We start from the raw sequence: 25,151 nt of genomic DNA, 5'->3' as shown, positions 1-25,151 counted from the left end.
GGCAACAGGGCAGCAAGCGGCAGGTCAGCACAGTAGGGCTGAAGTACTTCAGAACAGGAATTGAGCACAGTGGCAGTGATCACAGAAGAACAGCAGTCCTTTGTTGTAACAGAGCATCCACAGGTCTAGAAGTGTACTGAAGAATTGGTGTAGGAGGTCCAGCATTTATACCCAGTTGTGCTGTTAAAGGGGAGGAGAATCTTCTAGAGGCTTGCTTTTGAAGTGCACATGTACCCTGCCTTCCTCGCCCCGGCTCCAGACTAATTACAAGGGGTAGACAGCCATTTATGTGGAGGCAGGACACATCGCGTTCAAGTGTAAGTGGGGCTGGACCCATCTCCTCTCTCCCATCCTGACAGTGATGGCCTATGCTGTCACATCTAAGCTCCCTATTGTGTATGACTGTCTAGGAAGAATCCACAACCTGCTTATTAACAGAATTTGGGAATATTTTTGGTGATAAAATTAATCACCAAAAAACCGAGGTTCCGCATTGGAACATGCCTATGCCACTGATGGAATCCAAAAATCAAATCAAATATCTTGGGATCCAAGTCTTAAAAAACATTGATGAAATCCCCCAAGTAAACTTGGAGTTAAAAACCAAAGAGGTGAGAAAATTATTAAAATCATGGTGCTGCTTACTTCTCACTTTCATGGGGAGAGCTAAAGTTATAAGAATGGCTGTACTACCAAAGTTTACTTTTGTAGTTAACACTATCCTTTTGGAGTTGAACCCAGCTTACATAAAAAAGATCCAGAGTGAAATCAACACTTTTATTTGGGCCTCCAAAGGTGCTACGATAGCTTGGAAAAAGCTCTGCCAGAAGAAAATACGAGGTGGGATAGCCAGCCCAGATCTTATGACATACTACAAAGCCTTACACTTCAAGAATGTTAGGCAACTTTTTCGAACTCATGAGTTTTACTCCACCTAATGGAAAGCAGTGACTAACCACGATCATTGCCTCTACAAGTTTGGCCATCTAAAGTAATTTAAAAAAATCAGGCTGAAGGTACCAAGATCAGCGTTCAAATTATGGTCAGAGATGAGGAAAATATGGCAGTTCCCGTATTATAGTCCTCAGCACCAATATGGAATTCTCCTAGAACTCCAGAATGCATGAAAGACTCACTAGCGTTTCCTTTGAAAAGAGCAGGAATTGACAAGTGGGGAGATCTCCTGGAAAACGGTAATTTAAAGTCCTGGGACAATCTAGCAGAAAGAACCAACAATGAAATATCTAGGTTTAAATATTATCAGTTGGTCAGTTGGGCCAGAGATCAAGAGACATTATCAGACCATATTGGGAATATAGAGGAAGAAATACAGAAAGACCCAGCTTGAAAAGAAGTATCGAAGTGGTATTGGTACCTGGTTGAGAGGAATATGGTCGACTTTGATATCCCAGATCTTATATGGCGGAAACCCTTTCCGGCTCAAGACTTGCAGCAACTCTGGCAAGAATACTGCACTTTTTTTATGGCACATTATAATTTCTGTACCCCTTAGGAAAAATCATTTGTTTACTTTACACAGATCCTACTGGACGCCTGAAAAATTGTCAAAAATGAATAATCAAATGATGAAAAAATGTCCTAAATGTGGCAGGAGGAAAGCAAATGATATCCATATGTTTTAAACATGTGCCCACCTTGACGCCTTTTGGAACGAAGTTGGTAAGATCATTGATAATATTTTAAATACCAGCATCAAGGTAAGCGCCTTCACTATTATCTTTGGCATTTTGGATACTGAAGAATCTAATATTATTCTATCTAAAAATCATAAATATCTTTTATTTACATTTATCTTGGTAGCCAGATGTGAGGTGTGCATTAATTGGATTCTTCCATACTCTCCAAAGGTAGATGACTGGGTTCGGGCAGTTGAAAAGTTTAAGAAATTGGATAAGTCCAGAGGGGAAAGTAAACGGACAAAACTTTGGGAACTTTGGGATATCACATATACGGTAGGGTAGGAATGGATGTCCAATGATTTAAACTAACGCAATCAAAAATTCATGAGTTTCTTTACGGCACTACAGTGACGCGGAAACTCAGAGAAATTGTTGGTTCTTAAGACATGGTCTTACCTCATCTCCAAGGGTGTTTCTTTATCAACTAATAAGAGGTGACCCTGCTGCTATAATTACTATGATCGCATAAATGAGGACAAAATATAAACGTATAAATCACTTAAAAAAAGTCAACTTTTTTAAAAATATCAATATTATTAATAAGTATACAAACAATAACACTTAAAATTAATATATGAACTAGTACACATAAAGATGATTGAAAAACAATAGTATTTACAACTATAATATTCTAAACGATATTAACAACAGTATTATTCAAAATGATATTACTTGACAAATCAATATTCTTGACAACAATATTTCTGCATCACAATATTTTTGCATCACCATAGCTTTTTTCTGTATTTCTGCAACTCGATATTTCTGATCTGATATTTTTTCCAAACAACCATGCATCTAGATTCATGCATTTGCAAACAGGTCAAAACAAGCATTGGCATGTACAAATGCTTGACTATTTAAAGCAGAGTCCTCTTGGCTTTTCCAATGCTTGTTTCACTTCACCTCAGCAAGTATAAATGAACACCAACATCAGAGGTTTGTGGAAGAATTGCCTGCATTAAATGACTGTTTTCAGCTTCTATTTTTTTTATGTTATTATGTTCAGGTTAATTTTTACCTGCAGGGTTACTGTTGAAAGTGCAATTAGCTGAGAAATGTACATGTCACCGCACTAATTATAACCTACCAAGACATCAGGCCCAAAGTAACCACTAGTAATTGCACATGATTAGAGTAACAATTGCAATTTACTCCAAAGGAATATTGTCGTCCTACGTCGTATTATCTATAGACAAGCCCTTTCCTGGCTTGTCATCCATGCCTGGGTTTCCCTGACATTGTTAAGGACTCAGTAATATTCAGTCACCTCAACTTCTTACACTTGTGTGAACCTGCCTAGCATATTTCAATCGACTATAATCATATCTGTGGCTATGCAAGCCCTGAGTAATTATTTGCCAAATTTACATCTATGATAACCTGACAGTGGTATATGGGTCATGAGTGATTCTCAATCTCTTCTGAGTCTTATAACTTAGTAGACTACACCGTAGTATTTGTAGCCTGTGCAATGTTTGAGCAATCTCAGCATTTATCTTTTAGCTGGGCGTGAAAAGCTTATTTGTGGTCTGATTTATTCTCAAACACTTCGGAATGTTTTACCTTTGAGAAATGGAGTGGGGGTTCTTACTTCTTTGTAAACCTCACAGGTCTACTTATTTCTCAGTTGTGTTGTGATGTACCTCTGGAAGGACATGATAGAGGATTTTGAAGCCTGGGAAATACTTTGTTTTCATTGCTCTGACTGGACCTATCAGAGGTACTTGAGAACTAAGTAAATATAAGTCACCTCAAACATGTATCAAAGTAGACTCATCAGTGCACTAGAATCCAGTGTAAATCTGAATGGGGGTTTTCTTGCTGCAGTAATTCTCAGCTGCCTTAGTTTTTAAAGTCAAGGGAGAACTGAGGGATTTCTGCAATAGTGGGTGAGCATGACCGAGTCTTGGAGGCAAGGGCAGGTCTTAGCTACTTCTATTTCAGCATCTGTGTGGGCCCAACCCTGGATTGTTGCCTTGGATGGACCTGCCACCATATTCAGGCATTAAAATACAACAATAACAGTAAACTGTCACTGGTATAATGGTTTCTATGAGCATTTGTGCAGCCTTTAGCTCATCATCAGTGTGAAGGGCCTTCCTTTCCAACTTTGATACCCTTTGCTTTCATCCTCTACTCTTCTGGTGTTAATCCACTTTTTCTTTTTCTAATCTTATAGATAACCTGATTCACCAACCTCTCGACCTATCTCGCGCAATTTAAATCATTCTCCCCTTATACTTAATTCTGCCCACTAAAGCCTCCTGTTCATCCCACGTCTTTCTGATTTATTACACTCCACATTCATCCTTTACTGCTTAAATCAGTCACATAGAGAATATCCAAGACCAATAAATTGTAATTGTCCTCCCAAATTTAAGCCACTAAATCCTCAAAACTAAATCCACAACACAGATGATACAATCAATCACAAATATAGTCATATGGCCTTATCTGTTTATTGCGAAATGCAGATCCCTTCAAACAATCAAATACACATCTCTATGAGATTTGAACAACTACCTTACAATATAAGTGAAAAGCAAAACAATATGAGCTTGTCTCTGAACCTCACATACAAACTCATCTCTTCTTATAGAGGGTACCCTCCACACACACCTTTCCAAATAGAATTGTAGGTTCTGCCTTCAAATTTGGTGTGGACAAGGCAACAGTGCTGTGCAGTCACACAGCTGATATTTTCACATTGTGCAAGTTTCAGAAATCATCATAATATTTATCATTATGAAACATATTTTAGGTACAACTGAACTTTCTTCATTTCACTACTATGTTCCTTGAGGGAGTGGCCAGCACAATAAAATCCAGTGTGGTGTTGAAATAGTAATATTTCATAATCTTCCCAGAATGTTTTTAGCCGTTTATCAGGAGTGAGAGCAACTTGATATCTGTTCTTGATTCCTTTTGGTAGGGAGTGGATAGTGATAATGTCAAGGAACTGATCCTGCCAAACCTTCAGCAGCCTTTGAAACAGACAAACATCAATTGTGCCTCTAATACCACATAAAATGATTGTACAAATGATTTCTTTAATAGGGGTAAACTCTGCTCAACCGGGGGTTTGCTAAGTTTTGCCTCTTTGCTTGAAGCGTGTAGTTCGACAAAAACGATGCAACTGTTGCGTGGTAGAGTTTACCAGCGCCCACCGCTAAATCAAAGGCATCTTGCCTGCTCTTAGTATGGCCATCGCTGTGGCTTTGACCCCTGCGCGTGCACTGGTGGTTTGTAGTCAGGAGCATTGGCCATATTAAAGGTAGGAAGACTACTACCGTTATTTCATGATCCTTACTTTATATCTAAAATTGAAACCTGAACTGATAGAGCACAAAGCAAGCACACATTCCACCCATATATTTGAGTCAAGCTTTTTAAATCCTCTAAACATTTCCCAGTACTGCTCTGGTGTAAGCCCATATCCGAGGCATAAAGCCTCCTTCATATTAGGGTAGGTCAGAGCACCAGCCTCCTCCAAATGTGTTAGGGTGTTCCTCCCATTGGTCTCAAAGTGTTTCCACAGGCCCACCCCCCAATTCTTCTCAGGGGCCTCATTCAAATGCAGTCCTGCCTCATTAGATGAAAACCAAGCATAAATGTCCTCCCCTTCTGGAAATTCAGCACTAGGTCTTTGGGAATATATACCTTACTCCCTTGCACTGGCTGTACACTGCCGCAATTTCCACTGGACTCCAAGAAAGACTCCCCATCACCTGCATCTCAGAGCACAACTGGACATGGAGAAGATAAGAACTTGAAGAACCTGCAGCTACTTTTGGAGATAACTGAGGACAGGTTTGCTTCTCTTCTTACCGATAATTTTCAACATTAATATTTGCTGGCCTTTGAGGTCACAGGGACATAAAAGACAAGAAGGGAATCCATCTACAAGAACTAGCACTTCAGTGAGCATTAAGATGTGTGCTGATGTCCTTGCTAGAGTGAGAGGTTGTGTCTGCCTCATGCATCTGTCTGCGAACTGTTAAATTAGGAGCTGTCCCAAGCAGTGAGAAAGTTAGGAGTGACCAAGAAAATGTTAACTAGCATCTGAAGAAATTGGGTTATTTTGCTGTAGTCTTTCTCACTCGTCAATGGAGAAGAGTGCACCTTTGAAGGACTCAGAAAGTCTGAGGGACTTGATATTAACTAGAAAGTTGAGATAGAGAGTGGGATGTGTCCTCTTTGAACTGTGACTGGAGTCTGCCAAGGAAGTGCTAGGAAGATTGGAAGCATTTGAGTGTACCATCCAACAAAGTAAATGTTACTGTCTCCGCCCTAGCTGCCTGTGTGTGACAGAGTAGTTTTTTTACCCTGTTTTTTAAAATTCCCATGCAATAGTTTTCTCCAGTAGCCACATTTAATAATGAAAATAAAGATGTTATTTTTGCTGGGTTTTGAACTCTATACACTTTACCCCTGCTAAACAAGTGTAGAATCCCTGTGCACCCCCTTAAAATATTACATTGGCTTATTCCTAATTGATACATTTAACTTGCCTATAGGTCTCTAGTATAAGGTCTAGAAAGTTCATTTGGGCCTTAGAGTTGAATGTCATTTGTGGACTGCAATTCCAGTTAAATATTTCAGGCCTACAATTGTATCTTGACTGCTGCAGTGTAAAACCTGTAGTGCCATCGGTTAAAAAAAACCTTTCTGGCATGCAAAGACCACCCTTTTAAATATTAATAAGTCATCCCTATGCAGGCCGTGTAGCTTACAGGGGGGGGGGGGGGGGTGCATGGTATTTAAAAGTGGGACATAGAAAAAGTTAGTGTGACCAGGTCCATACAGTGTAAAGGCCCCAAAAGCTTTTTTTACTGTGGCAGGCCTGGCTGTCCCATGAAAAAAAGCAGAGTGCAGATTAAAATATTAATAGGTAAATTTTTTTAAGTTACCTTTACCCTGCCTGAAGCTAATGGTCTAATTTGCATTAGCTGTCCAGCAGCTGGCCGGCCTGTACTTAGCTTTTAATAAGGTGTGGACATTCCTTCAAAAATAATACTATGGACTGGATTTGATTGATAGACAGTGGTAATTCCTCTGAGTTTAGCTGGACATTCAAGGTGAGGGCTGCTAACCCTCCTGTTGGCACAACAGAGTCAAATCATGCCTGAAAGGCTGTTTGAGGTGCATGTAACTCATTTTCACCCATGAAAGGGATCAATCATGACCATTTCATAATTCTTATTTATCTGCTGTCTGGTTGCTTAGGTACCCTGCTTTCTCTTACCCACTTTCATTTTCTGTTGTGAGTCCTGGGCCTACTTCAAACTGAAATGTAGTGTTAGATGTGGAAGGACACTAGCATTTTCCATAGTACACTCCCCTACACCACCCCAACACTCAGAGCCCAAGTTTACTGCGGCTGAAGACATTGGCCTTATTGGAATTGCCTTAACACATTGCATTTTGGGCCTGCTTTCAGTAAAGCAAACAGAAACTATTGTAAACGGTATGCAGTACAGGGTCTGGGAATGTTTACTCATTGGTTATTGAATGCTTGAGTCACCTCCAACCAATAGCTTTTGACAAACAGAAATGTATTAATGTGGCACCCCAAAGCACCTTCTTCAGATCAGCTTTGTGGGCCTGCAGAGATCAAAGAGAGGGCTAGACCTACTGTCTATGACCTGAGAGGAATCCTGAAGGACTATACCAGCTCCCTCTTGTACCCAGGACAAAGAAGTGGACATCAAGGGCCACTTGAGTGACCTTGAGTGACCTTCTGTAAGGCTACAGGGACACAACAAGCTACAAGAAGACTTTTCGTGTGGTGCCCAGCTGACCTGTGGCAAGTGGACTTGAACAAGGCTTTGCTGTTGGTCTCTGCCTGACACACTGATAGTCTCTAAGTGCATTTCCCTGAGAAATAGGGACATTAGAAGTGTACTCATTATGTGGTATGGGGACCAGAAGAAAGTTTGGGAACTTTCAAAAACTTGCCATGCAGAGCCTCTGTGGGATCGAACCACTGCATAAAGTCTCCTACTGACAATTGCACAGTTCTGCATTACATTTCAGCTTCGTCCTGTGTGGAGCTCTCTGCATCTCTGAGATGGGACATGGAACATTTTCAGCAAGAAAGCTTCAAAGCTATCCTCTCCATCAACAAACCCACAGCTGCCAGAATCAACTTCCACAGCGGGATGAAGGTCGTTGCCACCTGGACGAATGACAGCTGCCTCAAGCTAAACTCAGACAAGACCAAAGTAGACATCTTGGGACCCACCCCCTCAGCCTGGGACAATTCCTGGTGGCCCACCGCACTGGGAATCCCCCACCCCCACAGACCACTCACTTAACTTTGGCATCAGACTGGACTTCTCACTCACAATGAACCACCAGATCAAAGCTGTTTCCTCATCTTGCTTCCACATGCTCTGCCTGCTTTGAAAGACATTCAGATGGATCCCCACAGAATCCAGGAAGACATTCACCCATGCACTCATCACCAGCAAACTTGACTATGGCAACGTACACCAGCCTCACCCAGTAACTCCTCAGGAAACTAGAGAATGCGCAAAATGCCGCAGCCAGACTGTTCTTCAACATCCACCACTGCATCCACATCACCAAACACCTTTGCAAACTCCACAGGCTTCCAGTCAACAAAAGAATCACCTTCAACTTCATCAGACATGCCTACAAATCTCTCCATGATGCAGGACCAGTTAAATTTTTTTTTTTCAGTTCAAAGCTTTATTTCGATAAACATGTGATATCATAAAAGCACATACACAAGATAAAAACCATAATTCATAAGTCATTACAATTTACAGAATTAATAACAATAAAAAACGTCCATACTACAATAAATAGGTTAAGAAGCATATTAAACAGCATATTAAACAGTAAAAGCTTTGCAGAAGTAAAAATTAAGGATGTTTAGTTAAAAAGTGGTTCATCACAGAGATTTTGCTCTTATTACCCAGGCCCAGCTCAAGAATTTAGCAACCCCACAGCCTAAACGTGTACTGGTGTCAGTCTTAAGAATTCTCAAGGCTACGGAATGACAATAAGCATGTGGGTTTTAGCCATCTCTGCCTAGGCTTTGCATATGCCGGGCACACAAAAAAGACATGGGCAATAGTTTCGATAACGCCATTACAAGTAGGGCACTCAGATGAGGTTTGGTACGGGGGCTTCCATTTACAGGTGTAATCATGCAAAGGTAAGTTTCCCAACCTGAACCGGATGAACAGGGATCTATCCCTTGGTTTTACAATAAGGTCCAGATAAGGCTCCCAATGAGGCTGAGTTTTATGCTGTTTAAACTCCTCAGTCAGCCTACCCTGGTTACAGTCCCTTAGATCTTGCTCATCCACCCAGTTCCAGTAGGCTCGCTTAAGTTCAAGCTTGGGTACGGAAGTTCCACGCTCCCAACCAATTGGCAAGCCAACTTCACTCAAAAGCTTCTTTATATTGCGGATCCAACTGACTTTATGGGAACCATTAAGGTTCATGACCTCTATCAAACCATCAAGATATTTAGAGAGCTCGGGTTTCCACCATAACCTGGCCCAGTATAAGAGAGGTCGAAGCCTAGCTAGATCCCGAATAGGGCGGCGGCCCAGATCACTCAATAGTGGTTTGATAGGGGTACCCATCGGGAGGGATGCTAGCTCTCTAAGGAACTTATTTTCGGAGGTGGTAAGTGCACTAATACATTCGAAGCCCCAGAGCTCAGCACCATAAAGGGCGCTGCCCACAGCCTTTGCAGCATAGATATCTAGGGCCGGGGCGATGGGCTTAGAGATGGACATGCGATGTTCTCGCCCCAGAACACCGGTCACCCTTTTGTGGTTCAGAAGCATTTTATCAATATGGGGCTGCCACTTCAGATTGTGAGAGACTCTGATTCCCAAATAATCGAATTCTTTTATGCGCTCCAAAGGTTCTCATCAAGATATAGGGTGGACCTGGAGGACTTAATTGGGTTGAAATAGAGAAGCTTAGTTTTGGTGGTATTAATGACTAGGTCTCTAAGTTTACAGAACAGGCTGAAGCGATTCAACAGTTTTTGCAAGCCCACAGGAGTTTTTGAAACCAGCAAGGTGTTGTCTGCGAAAAGTAAGGTGGGCACTTTATCGCCTGCCAGAACCGGGGCATCTGCGTCAATTTCAAGTAAAAAGGAAACAACACCATTTACAAACAAAGAAAAGAGTGTTGGGGCCAACACGCACCCCTGTCTAACCCCTCGCTTAACAGGGATCCTATCGGTTTTTTGCCCTTGAGAGCCCCATCTAATACGGGCATAGGTGCCTTCATGCATACGTATCAGCAGGTTTAGGATTGGAAGCGGGATCCCCATCTCCTCCAGTATGGACCACAATCGATCTCGAGGAACCAGGTCAAAGGCGGTCTTCAAGTCAATAAATGCCAAATAAAGACCGCCTTTGCCGATAGTGACCACCTTCCAATGGAGTAGGAGCAATCTAAAGGCTTGATCAATTGTGCTAGTACATGCCCTGAAACTAGCCTGGTAAGGGGAAATTATTTTATTTTCCTCTGCCCACGAGAGGATCCTTTCGAGGAGAACCCTGCCAACCAACTTCTGTCCCGTGTCTATCAGACTAATTGGACGGTAGTTGGCAGGGTTCTCCCTAGGGCCCTTCTTATAAATGGGAATCACCTCGGCCGCCGAGCATCTCCACGCACCAAAGCACTTTTTGAAGCCCGCTGCAGCAGCCGCTACGCCTTGCCGGACCCGCTTCGCGGGTCCCGCTTCGCGGACTGCAGCAGCCATCAAGTGACAGCAAGGGGTTTGTTTGGAACTGACCGGCAGGGCTGCGAGCACGCGCGGAGGACTCCAAGTACCAGGAGTCCCCGCGAGCCCTTGTCCAGCTGGGCTGCTCTCCCTGCCGGCCCCACCCCCTCCTCCACGGGCTTAAGTGGCTCCCTTCCTGATTCTCTGTGAACTGCCTCCTCTGACGCCGAGCATCTCCACGCACCGAAGCACTTTTTGAAGCCCGCTGCAGCAGCCGCTACGCCTTGCCGGACCCGCTTCGCGGGTCCCGCTTCGCGGACTGCAGCAGCCATCAAGTGACAGCAAGGGGTTTGTTTGGAACTGACCGGCAGGGCTGCGAGCACGCGCGGAGGACTCCAAGGACCAGGAGTCCCCGCGAGCCCTTGTCCAGCTGGGCTGCTCTCCCTGCCGGCCCCACCCCCTCCTCCACGGGCTTAAGTGGCTCCCTTCCTGATTCTCTGTGAACTGCCTCCTCTGACGCCGAGCATCTCCACGCACCGAAGCACTTTTTGAAGCCCGCTGCAGCAGCCGCTTCGCGGACTGCAGCAGCCATCAAGTGACAGCAAGGGGTTTGTTTGGAACTGACCGGCAGGGCTGCGAGCACGCGCGGAGGACTCCAAGGACCAGGAGTCCCCACGAGCCCTTGTCCAGCTGGGCTGCTCTCCCTGCCGGCCCCACCCCCTCCTCCACGGGCTTAAGTGGCTCCCTTCCTGATTCTCTGTGAACTGCCTCCTCTGACGCCGAGCATCTTCACGCACCGAAGCACTTTTTGAAGCCCGCTGCAGCAGCCGCTACGCCTTGCCGGACCCGCTTCGCGGGTCCCGCTTCGCGGACTGCAGCAGCCATCAAGTGACAGCAAGGGGTTTGTTTGGAACTGACTGGCAGGGCTGCGAGCACGCGCGGAGGACTCCAAGGACCAGGAGTCCCCGCGAGCCCTTGTCCAGCTGGGCTGCTCTCCCTGCCGGCCCCACCCCCTCCTCCACGGGCTTAAGTGGCTCCCTTCCTGATTCTCTGTGAAGTGCCTCCTCTGACGCCGAGCATCTCCACGCACCGAAGCACTTTTTGAAGCCCGCTGCAGCAGCCGCTACGCCTTGCCGGACCCGCTTCGGGGGTCCCGCTTCGCGGACTGCAGCAGCCATCAAGTGACAGCAAGGGGTTTGTTTGGAACTGACCGGCAGGGCTGCGAGCACGCGCGGAGGACTCCAAGGACCAGGAGTCCCCGCGAGCCCTTGTCCAGCTGGGCTGCTCTCCCTGCCGGCCCCACCCCCCTTGTTGACCAATTGAATCATATCGAATAGCTATAAAGAGGAAGTACCAATCCCGCTGCGCGGGAGCGCGCCGGGAGAAGCCCGGGACAAGGGCGGGACCGTCTGTGGCCGTCAGGGGCCGAGGGAGGCCGGGCTGGGCCCACTCTCTTTGCCCTCCCTGCAATTTCTCTTCAACTGATTCATTTACTGTCCCTTATTTCTTTCTCGCTATACACGTTTTTATTTTCTGCCCTTTGTGATGTCTACTCTGGAGTCAATTCAGGCACAGGCCATCCAAGGGTCTCTTTTGTTAGGACCCTTGGACAAATTCTTCGCCAAAATTAAGACTGATGTAGACCGGGAACTCCTACTAGCCGAGAAACGGGCGGGTCGACGTTTATCTATTGACAAACTGAAATCAAGACCCTTCCAATCTTTGGACACAACCATAATATCCCTTTCAACTTCAATGGACCTAACCTCACCAGTAGAACATGTCAATACTCTACCTCCAATAGAAGATATCCCCCTTATTTTTCAGACTAATCCCCCTGCACAGAATGACATTATCATTATCTCAGACTCCACTCACTCCCAAGTATCTGATACTCAGACAATAGATTTAAGCACTCCTTTTGCAGATCCACCTCTTCTTTATGATCCAGCCATTCCATCTCCCGTGTTCACACCAAGCTTATCTGATAACCATACCAAGTGCATTACCGAGGACCAGCCTCTATTGTCGCCATTTAGGGTAACTACTAAAAGTCCTAAAACTCCTTTCAGCAAAATTCCTTCTGGCTCCCCACCAAGGAAGCGAAGAAAGAAGCTGACAATTAAAAAGAGAGCTGTACCCCCTAATAAAGTGCCACATAATATATTTACTATTCCAAATAAAGCTGGGGCGGTAGACCCCGCAAAAGAGATGACTCCCAGTTCCATCTCGGTACCTAGTTATGCTGGACTATTGGGCGACATCGATTGTCTAATAAAGGCATTGATCCTTCCCCTGACCGAAAGGATCAAAAGATTAGGGGAGAGTGTGGAAAAAATTTTGCAAGGACAAATGGGGACACCTTGCCTGAAACCGAACGCCCCTGGAGTTTCAATACAGCCTATCAATGAACTTAAATCATCTAAGATAGTGACTGGTATTCCTAAGGCAACCGCACCACCTATAGCTGGGCCACCAAAATCGTCCCAGATTTCCACACCACATGTCGAAAAAAGTAATAATAGCGATAATAGAACTATTGCTTTGGAAAAACCCACGATTACAGAAAAAACCCATACTTCTATACAACCTCATAGTACGCACCTAAACAATGGTACTAATTCAAATCTCCCTCCCATTCCCCCACACCAATCCATTAGCAAAACAAAGAACACCGTAGATTTGCCACCCGAATGTTTAAATTATGTTATAGCCCTTACAGGAGTGCCACCCCCCCAGAGGGTAACCGCGAACATCAGACCAATCTAAAAAACAAGGTTATCTACTGGTTGAGGAGAAATAGACCACTCCCGCCTCACCTGAACGGTGATATCGTTTCGGCCAGGCGTTGCCACTGGGTAGGTACTAGACCCAAGGATATCGAAGGAGATGTGATCTTAGTTAACTTCAAGGATCACAGATTGGTAACTCATATTAGCGATTGGTACCCTGGAATAGGGGAGGGGGGAATTTCAACTCATAACCTAAGCTATTTTTACCCTGAGACAATGCTGAAAAAACCATCAGCCCAGCCTAGACTCTACCATCCCGATAGCTATGGTCGCCAAAAAAACCCCGGTGGCTTTAATACACCCATATTACACAAACAACACATGGGCTATAACACTTTTTTTCCATATCATTCGAACTCCTCTGCCCCATTGATGTATAGACCTTTTGCCTCAGATAGCCTAGCTCATGCGAGGACACCAAGGGATCAGAATTCCCTTGATTATACTAATGATTTCCGTTTGCGTTCTAGTCAGGTATTTTTACCACAGAGAAATCCACACGACCCTAATGTTCATTGGGGTGCATCACGTCTTCAAAATCCAAAAGACTTGTGGAATATACCCTTGTCTAATTTCTATTACCCGCTCTCAGGCTTAGATGACAATGAATGACTGCCCAAGTCAATTATTACTGGAAAATCCCTTGTGGGCCCGCGGACCGTTCACCGCACCATTGTCCACTTTTCGTCATCCAGCCCGCCTAAAAACCATCATAACAGCCAAAGTGGAGGGACACTGGTGGATATGGATTCCCTGAGTGAACCGCGGCTATCTGGTCATTTACAGCCCCAACAGTCCTTGAAAAACGGTTCTATTTCCAATCCCCTGAGCCCTTCCCATATCCTTACCAGTATAACACAACAACTAGACTCACCCTGTGCGAACTTAGGCCGCACTTGTGGAGAAACAAGCTACGTTCCTGTTAAAAAATCACTTCTTTCTTGGAACGTGGCTGGTCTAGCTAGTAAGGCATCCAATAAAGCTTGGCTAAATGCCATACACACGCACGACATCTTATGTTTCCAAGAAACTTGGTGTTGTGAAGAAGTACATCTTTTGGGGTACCAAACTTTCCACTCCCCTGCCACACCAACAGTCCATGGTCACAATAAGGGGGGGCTCTGTGTCTATGTCTCAACAGTAGCAAAAGTTAAGATCCATAAATTTTTCTCTTATACTCACTTTCAAATTCTATTCTTTAAGTGGGGTTCATTAGAGAACATAGCACTGTTGAATTTTTATAACAATATGGCTGATATTGAATTGGAGTCCACTATGTCAGATATATCGCGCTTGTTGTCACATACTGCGAATCATCTTAAGGGGGCAACAATAATGTGGGTTGGGGATTTTAACTGCACGATCTGCCCACATTCTGATTCTCCCTTGTGTGGTATTGCAGGTCTTGGCGAGGATAATCCAACTCACTTTGTGCACACGAAGAGGGGAATGTTGTTAAATACTTTTCTTTTTAAATTCGACCTTTGTTTTGCCAACCAGTTTTGTCCCACACCAGTGCTGTTTGAGCCAACCTTTTTTGGTAGAGATTGTAATTCAACCATTGATTTTATCCTGATATCGACTGCCAATTCTGGAATTTTGAGCTCGTGTGTGGTTGGCAAGGAGGTATTTAGTGACCATTATCCCCTTTCCATTAGCGTAAAAGTAGAGGAGCGTAATGCCAAAAAAGCTACCATTCCCATGTACCCCTATAGGACTGAACTATCTAAAACCAATGGCTATGTAGTGAAGTGGGAGAGGATTGTACCTGATGTGTTCTTGAAAAAATTACTCTCTAACTCTGCAAATGATGTTAACCTTTGTTTAGAGGTTCAGGCGGACCCCCCCTCCGTTATGACCGCATTTGCCAATATCCAACGGCGGATAAAAATCTTACTGACCCGGGTAGCGAACAATAACCCCTCAACTAGAGAAGGGTGGTTCGACGGGAAGTGCACAAAAGCTCTAAAAGCTCTTAAAAAAGTTTTGGCCCTCAAACCTAGGGACTCTGACACCATTCGTAGTGCTAGGCGAGCATATAAATATGCATTAAAAGAAAGAACCCAGTCTTTAAAAAAGCAAGCTTGGGCTACATTAAGAGAAGCATCTGCCCAGAAAAACACCACCAAGTTCTGGAGACTGGTCAAGTCTCTGTATCAACCGAATAATAGCGGTAATAAAATAGATTTGGCTATAACAGGTGACAGATGGTTGAAACACTTTAGGCAGTTATATAGGGACATAAAGCCAGCAGACACTATTACATCGACAGGGCTGGTCCCAACTGCCCCACGACCTAAAGATAGTAGAAGTGAGATCCATCCCCGTGTCTGTCCATTTCCGATTGACATGACATTTACCATAGGGGAAATGCAGGACGCAATCAGGGACAGCGCATCAGGCAAAGCACCAGGGCCAGACTGTACCCCAGTAGATGTCTACAAAGCCGAACCAGACTTCTGGGCCCCTTTGCTCACAAATGTGTTGAATAAGAGCAACCTAACGGGGTTCATAGATAGTTGGTCGGACGCAATAGTGGTCCCCATTTTTAAAAAGGGCAGGCGAGACGATCCAACCTGCTATAGGCCAATATCTCTTTTAGACGGCCTTATGAAATTAGCAGGGAGGATTATTTTAAAGAGACTACAGGAGTGAGAGGAGGAACACAATGTAGTCTCACATCTCCAATACGGTTTTAGGAAGGGTATAGGGACCGCTGAGCAGTGTTTAAACTTGGCCCTTTTATGTGCTAAATACACGCAGGCTAGAGGTGGGTCACTTTTTATAACTTTTGTTGATTTGAGTTGTGCTTTTGATTGCGTGGATCACTCTTTGTTATGGTCGACATTGGCCGAGATGGGAATTGACGCGCGCCTAATTACTTTCATTAGAGAACTGTATCACAACTGTGGGGCAAGAGTGAGATTTGGTAAGCAGGGCGAATGCACTGACAAATTCGCCCTGTTAAGGGGGGTTAGGCAAGGATGCATCCTAGCCCCCAGGCTATTTACCTACTACATAAACTCAGTGGGCCAATACCTCTCTCTCTTCCAAAATGATTACCCCACCGTGAAAGGTTTACCAGTGCCAATCCTCTTGTACGCCGATGACGCGGCCATAATGTCCCAGACCCAGGTGGGTCTGCAGAGGGCAGTGACTAAATTTGCAGGTTTTATGGAGAATAAAGGGCTGAAAGTAAACATCTCGAAGACTTTTACCATGCCGTGCACTAACAAACGCAGTAGGGTGCCATGTAACGTGTTCCTGAACAAGCAGAATATAGCCATCGTCGATAAGTTCTGCTACCTTGGCATACTCTTTGATAGGAAATGCCGTTGGAAACAGGCGATTGAAGCAAGGAAGCTGGCCTTTATCCATACTATAGGCGCCCTGCGCGCTTTTTCCAACAGAGTGGGTGGTAAACCAATTAAAGAACTTGCACAAATATACCAGGCGAAGTGTGTGTCCACAGCCACCTATGGGGCGGGACTTTGGGGCATCGAGAAGGATCAAACTTTGCAGAGCTGTGAGAACCAATTCATCAGCTACCTTCTGGGTGTCCCAAAGTCCACATCCTCATTTATGACACACATAGAGGCTGGAGTTAAGCATTTGGGGGACACAATCAGGATGGCCCCAATTCTCCTATGGCACAAGGTATGGACAACCAGGGAGGCCAGTTTTAACAGGGACCTTCTGGAGGATTGCTTGGCCCTAGATGGGGTTGCAAATCTCCGCTGGCTGTCGTACGTAAGATCTGTACTCAGCGAGATGGGCCTCCTAGATTATTATGTAAACCCTGGCACCTTGGAGGGCGTATCCAGATCAGTTCTTAAAAAAACACTAACCTCCCATCTGGAAACTTTGAGATGGAATGTTGAAAAGAACAAACAAACCATCTTAAATTTTCAAGAAATCACCCCCAAGGAAGGCATGCAAATGTATCTAAAAGTGGACCCCAGCCCTTATCATAGAATGCTTTTGACTCGTCTCCGCCTTGGGATTTTCTTTCGTATGGTTTCTGTACCGAAGATCAACAACTGGTCTCCACTGACTCTAACATGCCAGTGTGACAATACTGCGTTCCAATCCAATTTGCATTTAATGTTCTTTTGCTCCTTCTACACTACCCCCAGAAAACTTTACTTAAAACCTCTGTTAAAGCGTTGGGGTGTAAGAAATTGCAGATCTGCTTTTTCAAGACTGTTAAAACTCGAAGATGAGCATGTGATTTTTGCGGTATCCTGTTTTTTAAGATCTGTCATGTTGTTGCGGAAAACCATGTTGTAAAATAATCTCGCTTGGGTCTCTCTATTGTGTTGGTCAGCACTAATTTCATTCCACTCTGTACTGTATTTGAATGATTTCTTAAGATGGAGTATTACAATGGTCGTTTTTAATTGCTAAATTTTATACCCAAACATATATTATTCGTGATGTTTTTATATGTATGTTTTGTGCTTTTATGATTTCGAAGAAAATCGAATAAAGCTTATATTACCTTACCTTACCTCGGCCGCCTTCCAGGAACTAGGGACTGGAGAGCCTGCCAACAATGCATTTACAAGGAAGGTGAAGTACGTTGCCCATCCTTTGGGATTGGCTTTAAAAAGGTCACCAGGCACTCCGTTTTGTCCTGGGGCTTTGGCAGAAACTATTTTGGCTATTGCAGCGAGAACCTCTTTCTTATTGACTATGGTTGGCGTGAGCTGACCGGATCCATCACCCGAGACACCGCTCAAATGCCCGGGGACTCCGGGCAGGTCAATCCCTCCATATAGCCTAGAGAAATGTTCAAACCATTCACCATCCGTGATATGATTTAGAATTTGGTTCAAGCTGCACCCAGACGATTTTCTAACTAATGACCAAAACAGTTCAGAATCCCTATCTTTACTTGCATCTCTGAGATTTTCCCAATGGGACTCTTCCCAAGCCCTTTTTGCGGCTATAATTGCCTTTCTGTAATGCAATCTTGCCGAACGCACAGATACTGGGTTCGAAGATTTAATGGCAGAGATTAAATCAGTCTTCCTCCTCCTGCAATTACTATCAAACCAGCTCTGTGGTGGCTTAGTACGTGCCGGGGTCTTTTTAGGAGGGGCCATAAACAACTTGCCAATGTGGTCCATTGTGGCAGTATAAATGTTTTCTATCTCTACCGACCCTGCCTCCTTACCACAGACTACAGACAGCCTTGATAACTGCTCTGCAAGGATTCCGTCCAACTGGCACAATTTAGAATCGTCCAGGCAGAATTTTTGCCATTTTAAGAATCTGTTACAGTTCGAAGGAATAAGTTCTTTTGTTAGTAAACTCCTATCTTTTGAGGGCACACGCTCCTTTCTATCCCATGGGTTTTGCAATGTGAGGGACAAAGGGTTGTGGTCACTCTCAACCGATGGAATAATGACCATATCCACTACAGAATTCCAGGTTCTCCTATCGATCATTATGTAGTCAATCCTACTCTCACACAATACTCTATTATAAGTATTAGCACCCTGGGTGTCAGAGATAGTGCGACCGTTGACGGCCCGTAAACCTGTTTCTATCATTAAACTGTTTAATTGAATGACTACAGGAGACCATCTTCTCACAGGCTTGAGAGTTAAGGATGGAACGCCCCATTGTGCGTCATCCTCATGTGTTCCCAAAATATCCTCTACTGCCATAGGACCAGCATATCGGAACCACAGGCTCTCATTTCACATACCCGCCAGGCACCTTTGCTCTGCCCAACTGGCCCTGGCCATCATCCCAGAATCCACAAGACCAAAACTGGAGAAAGATACTTCTCCCACTTTGCCGTCAAGACCAGGAAAACCACCTCAGGCAATCCCAGTCGCTGACCCAATTCAGGAAGGATCTCAAGACCTGGCTGTCTGACCAAGCCCCGGTGCCCAGACCGAACAGCTGCTCACCCCCCTCAGTGCCTTGAGACCCTCATGTGTGAGTAGGCACTATATAAACCACTGATTGATTGAAAAGCTGCAAATTGTCAGTGGGACAGACTTGCATCTGGTTTCAGGATATTGTTACCGTAGCAGTGGCATCAATATCAGCGAGATCCTGTGTGGAGGAGATTTTTATTCCAAAGTTCTTTTCTCAAGTGGAACGCATACTTTTTAAAAACTTTCTGGCCTGCAGATTTGGATTGGAACCAATCCCCCTGATGCATCTGACCAGCGTGCCATCTTGGTCGACCTCAAATCGAGCCCAAGTTCTAGTATACCGTGATCATTGGCTATCATTGGCACTTTGCACTTTTTGGTGCTATTTTCACAGAAATTTATTATTTTTTTTTTTTTAAAAACCTTTATTTATAAAAGAGCACACAGCTATTCAGCCTAACATCCCGGAGGCAAGGCAGCATAGAATCAGGAGGAGAAAAGTGCAAGATGATTCACATCAGAACTTTGCAGGTTGTTTTGTTTTATTTATAAAAGAGAGAGAACTAACCAAGAAAGAAAGCCAAAAGGCTCATAAGAGTGGCAATGGAGCAGTAGAGACGGTAAGGAGTCGGCAAAAGGCGGAGGAGGACAGGTAGAGTATCGAAAAACAGAATGAATAGTAGGATGGGGATGGGGGGGAGGGAAAACAGGAGAAGTACAAACAGCATAGAGCAGTTGGTGTCACAGGTTACGGTGATAAGTGTTCATTCAGATGGACAGGTTCCGGTGGCAGGCACACATCGCCCCTGTACGCATTCCATGCCCCCCACACCTTATTCCATGTCTGAGGCCTCCCCCTGGCAGCATAGACCGTCTTTTCTCGGAACATACACCAATCCATGTTGGCTTTCCACTGTACTACTAGTGGGGCTGTAACAGCACCCCACTTCTGAGCAATATCACGCTTAGCAATCATATTGCCCAATGTCACCCAACGGGTCTGCGCAGTGTTATGATCAGTCGGTTCCCAAACATTAAGGAGACACCTCCTCGCCTCCGCAGCCAACACCACACCAGTCACCTCTCCCATAATACGGTGCACTCTCGCCCAGTATGGGGCAATGACGGGGCATTCCCACAGAATATGTAGAAAGGTGGCAAGGGCACCACAACCTCGACGACAGAGGCCATCGGGCGAGAACCCCATATGCAAGAGCCGAGGGCCGGTGACATATACCCGGTGAAGGATTTTGAATTGCACCAGTCGGAGGCGTGAGGAGATAGCGACCTCCTTAGGGGAGGACACCGCACTTTGCCAGTCCTCATCGTCAAGTTCTAGGCCGTCCGCCGTCCATTGGTCTCGCAAGCCCAACAGGAGATCAGTATGAACATTAATCAATTTCTTATAGGACAGGGAAATAGCACTATCAGGCACATGGCCATCCAGTATCCTGTCCTCTAAGGGGGAGCTTTCGGGAATCTCTCCCTCCGTCGGCTTGGCAGAGAGCAACGCGTGTCTCAGTTGAGCGTAGCGGAAAAACTCCGTAGCACCCAAACGGAATTCGGCCTGCAGTTGAGGAAGGGACTTGACTTCGCCTTTGGTAACCATATCGTCTACCCTGGAGATGCCTATGAGATCCCATTTGTCGAAACCCTTGGTGTGCCACAGCCTGCCCAAGATATCAGAGTCGTATAGTGGGGTAAACCTAGTCAGTCTGCCCTGCCAACCTTGCGCTTTAGTGATCGTCCACCAAACGTGAACCGCTGCCTTGGTCGGGCCTGACAGGCGCCGATCAAAGGATCTAGAATACAGGGCACGATAGTAATTCCCACCGCGCAAGAGCCACCTGTCCATTGCGTAGCCTGGGCTGTCAATAGGGCCATAGAAGCCGTGGTTGATAGCAGTGAGCTGAGAGGACCAATAGTACCGACGTACATCCGGTAGGGCTATGCCTCCGTCATACCATGGTAATGTGAGCTTCTGGATAGCGACACGAGGTCGACCATCCCATATCAACAGAAATTTTTTATGGCTTGGTGTTTTAACTTTATTACTGTTTTGGTGCTGCATTATTACTTTACACATTTCCTAAACATAAGCCTATCTGCTCTGTGCCACAACTACCAGAGTGGTGAGCTTAGGTTAATTTAATCACTTTGAGGGTTCACAATGACAATAAGTGTTATTATTCTCTTCTTACAATATTGGATTTCACCTTCATACCAACTACGCTGAAATTAGTAAAACAATTGTAGTCATGTCTAGGTCAGACCTTCATGTCTATAACAGCGAATATACTTTTTCAAGAGAGCTACCCCCCTCTGTGCAAGTCACTGGCGCCACTAGCAACCATCTTCATATGCACTCCAAGAGAGAAATGCCATCACCAATGAGTATAGGACTTTGTTTGATTGTTCAAGTAAAATTAAAGACAAGTCTATATTACTGTCCACTTACGGCCTGATTACAACTTTTGCGGTGCAGCAATGGGTCTGCCCTGCCACTGCAGTGCCAAAGCCGTGGTCAGACAGCCCACCAGATTAGGAGTTTCCTAATTTCTGGCAGTATGGTTTTTAGCATTCCAACCGCAGTACCTCTAAAAATGGGCACGACAATGGGAATGCCAAAAACAATTCCTGCATGGCATGGACTGAAAAGTCCATGTTGTGCAGGAATTGGGGTGCCTGCACACAGGGGGCACATGCTGGTCACCCCTTGTTCATCCTCATGCAGCGGTGGCACAGGGGATTCTGCAGGGCCTCCTTTTGTTTCCACTCCGGCACAGTGTTCATGGAAGAGGGACCTCCATGGCACAGTTGGGGGAGAGGAAACTCGTAATATGCTTGGTGAGACCACAGCAGTCCTACCAAGCAGATTGCGGCCTCCTGAACGGTGGTTCCCTGGCAGCTGCGGCAGGGCTATGGCGGTCTGACCATACTAGTCATGATAGGGTGGTCGGGAGACCACCAGCTCCGCACCCCCTGGAGTCTGGTGGTCCGTGGACAGCCAGACTTGTATTCGGGCCCCAGGTGTCCAGTTTTAAACATTCTTTAGATGTAAATTAATACCATATGTCTGAATTTTTATACGTTTTGTTCTTCCAAATGTATTTTTGAAAAATGTTTGAAACATTGTTCTATCCCAACTATTTGCACTATACATTAAAGTAAATTACATGACAGTATCATATTAGGAAAATTAGTTTTCTATTAGAGATCCTGAAAGCCACTTAGCTAGTAAGCTTTCTTCAAAGGTCTATTTAGGAGATAGGAAAACTATAAAGCAAGGCCTGTTTTTCTTTGGGGAGGCAGCAAATACAACTGGCCTATAGGTGTGTGTAGTTTTCTCCCCTTTGATGGACATCTGAGTATACTAAACATATTCTCAGAAAGCAAACCAAGAAGCCAAGTTGGTTTTTTAAGGATGAGAGGTGTTTATGCTTTTGAGGCAAAACCAGATCCCAAGTGATTTTGATAATACCAATGGGAGTGTAGCTCATAGTTGAGTTCTGGAAAAGTTTAGAATACTTAATTGGCTTTCTAAATGCACCAACAACCTATTTCATATACAAATGGCATGTTAGGCATCAGTTATGGAAAATAGACAACCCCAGCTGCCCCAATCAAAAGGCAGAAATGTGAATTAGCGAACTCCATTTGCTTCACAAAAGTCATTCAAAAGGGCTCATCCTTTCTGACTAATGATACATTAGTTTTTGTGCTAATTTCCTTCTTTGTGTTTTTTAATTTTCTCTACTGTTGTATATCCGCTTTTTTGCTTCAATATTATTTTTAGCATATCATTGCCCTAATATATTGTTCTGTTTTTTTACATATGTGGGTATCTGTATATCTATCTATATATATATATATATAGATATATTCATATATATCTATACACAAACACACACACACACGCATATATATGTATATTTCTATATCTATATTCACTGAAAAAACCATAGATTTCAGGGGTGTTATAGTTAGCTGGACATTTCACTCGTACAAAACCATTGAAATTCCCCTGTTATAGTTAGTTCAGCTAACTATAACTCGTGCTCCAGCAATGCACTGCTGATGACGTCACATATTACATCACTAATGACATGGTCAGTGATGTCACTGATGATATCACTGATGATATCATCCAGTGAATGTGTGTCTTTCTGAAAATTAAATATTTTTTATATATGTATATCTCAAGGTAAGTGGAAGAATAAATGGGTAAATAAGTGTCTAAATGGATAGTTTTTTTGCAAAACTGATTGTATAACTGACTGACTAAGTGTATCTTAGTGAATACATGGGTTAGCGAGTAATGTTTAAATATATATATATATATATATATATATATATATATATATATATATATATATATATATATATATATATATATATATATATATATATATATATATATATATATATATATGTGTATAATTGGATGCATGGGTTGGTGAGTAGCTACATGAGTGTCTATATGGGTTATTAGTTGTTTTTTGAGTATCGGTATGAGTGTCTGAGTGTCTGTGTGATTTGGTGGGGGATATTACTTAGTGCATAGATGCATGAATGAGTGACTCACTGTTTGTATGCGTTTTGAAGACAGCATGTGTGCAGTACTGTATGAGTGGATGAGTGTGTGTATGGGTGTGTTAGTGAGTGAATGACTGTCTCAATAGTGTCTTTATGAGTAACTACATGTTTTAAACCAGTATATGTGAGTATTGGTGTATATAAATGAGTATATGTGAGAATGAGAGTTTGGAAGAGTTCATGTATAAATAAGTATGTGTTTCTATAAGTGATTGTTTAAGAGAGTAAGTATGTGTAAGTTTCTGTAGAAGTAAGTGTGGTGTTTTGTGTATAACTGTATATGCCAGTAAATGGATGTTTGATTCTTTATTAACATGAGTGACTATGTGTGTGAGTAACTCTATGTATGAGTGGCGGTGTGTAACATGATGTATAGCTGTATAAGTACATATGATGAGTGAGTACATGTATGAGTGACTGTATAGGACTGTTGGTGAATGAGTGGATGTATATGTAGAGCTTGGATTTACTGAATAGATTGTTGTAACTGGTATTGGTATGTCCATTGTTTTGAAATTTTTAGTTTCTATTTTTGAATGTGGGTATCAAAGGTTAAATTAGGGTGAGAGGAGGTCTGCCACTCTATCACAAGGATGGTGTAATCAGTGATGTCATTTGAGATGTCATCAGTGATTTCATGAGTGATGTCACTAACCATGTCATGAGTGATGTAATATGTGATGTCATCAGCAGTGCATTGTGGGCGCGGGAGTTATAGTTAGTTATAGTTAGCTGAACTAACTATAACGGGGGAATTTCAATGGTTTTGTATGAGTGAAATGTCCAGCTAACTACAACGCCCCTGAAACCTATGGTTTTTTTCAGTGAAGGTTTTTTAAATGCTAATTTCTAACTATGCCTACAGAGATAGAACATGTGAAGAAAGAAGAAAAAACGCACAGAAAGAAAATAAAGAAATGCAGAAAGAAGCAACAGAAGTCAACAAAGAGGAAGAAAAGTGCAGGAATAAGGAAAACGTGCAGAATGAACAAACAGAAGAGCAGAAAGAAGCCTTGTTGCAAAATCAACTTTTTCAGATGGGTACTGTTGGAAACTGACTCTAACTAACCAGTCCTGGAGCCAGTGCTATGTTAAAAGACACTTAGAATACATTGAAAACACCTACATACACTAGGGAACACTATGCTTTGGGGTCTCCCTGTGATTAGCATTACCTCCTCTGTAAGCCCCTAGTATATAATAGGGCAGGGGGATTAAAACTACCTCTTAAAATGCGCCACGGGCGCATTTGCACACTGGTGAAGGGAGGGGGGGCCTGAGGTGACATGAGGTGACAGGTGACATGTGTGCAAACACGCCCTGTGGCATGTTTTAAGTTGGGGATTAAATCCCTTGAATCCTGAGGGTCCCTGAGGTCAAACTAGCCCTCTAGGTACCTCCAGTAAGAGCCACAGAGCTGTGTTGCACAGAGGTGTAAAAAGGG

This window comes from Lissotriton vulgaris, chromosome 8, assembly GCF_964263255.1.
Source record: "Lissotriton vulgaris chromosome 8, aLisVul1.2, whole genome shotgun sequence".
NCBI classification, from domain to species: Eukaryota; Metazoa; Chordata; class Amphibia; order Caudata; family Salamandridae; genus Lissotriton; species Lissotriton vulgaris.
The sequence above is the reverse complement of the archived record's forward strand: the minus strand, read 5'-3'. Positions refer to the sequence as shown.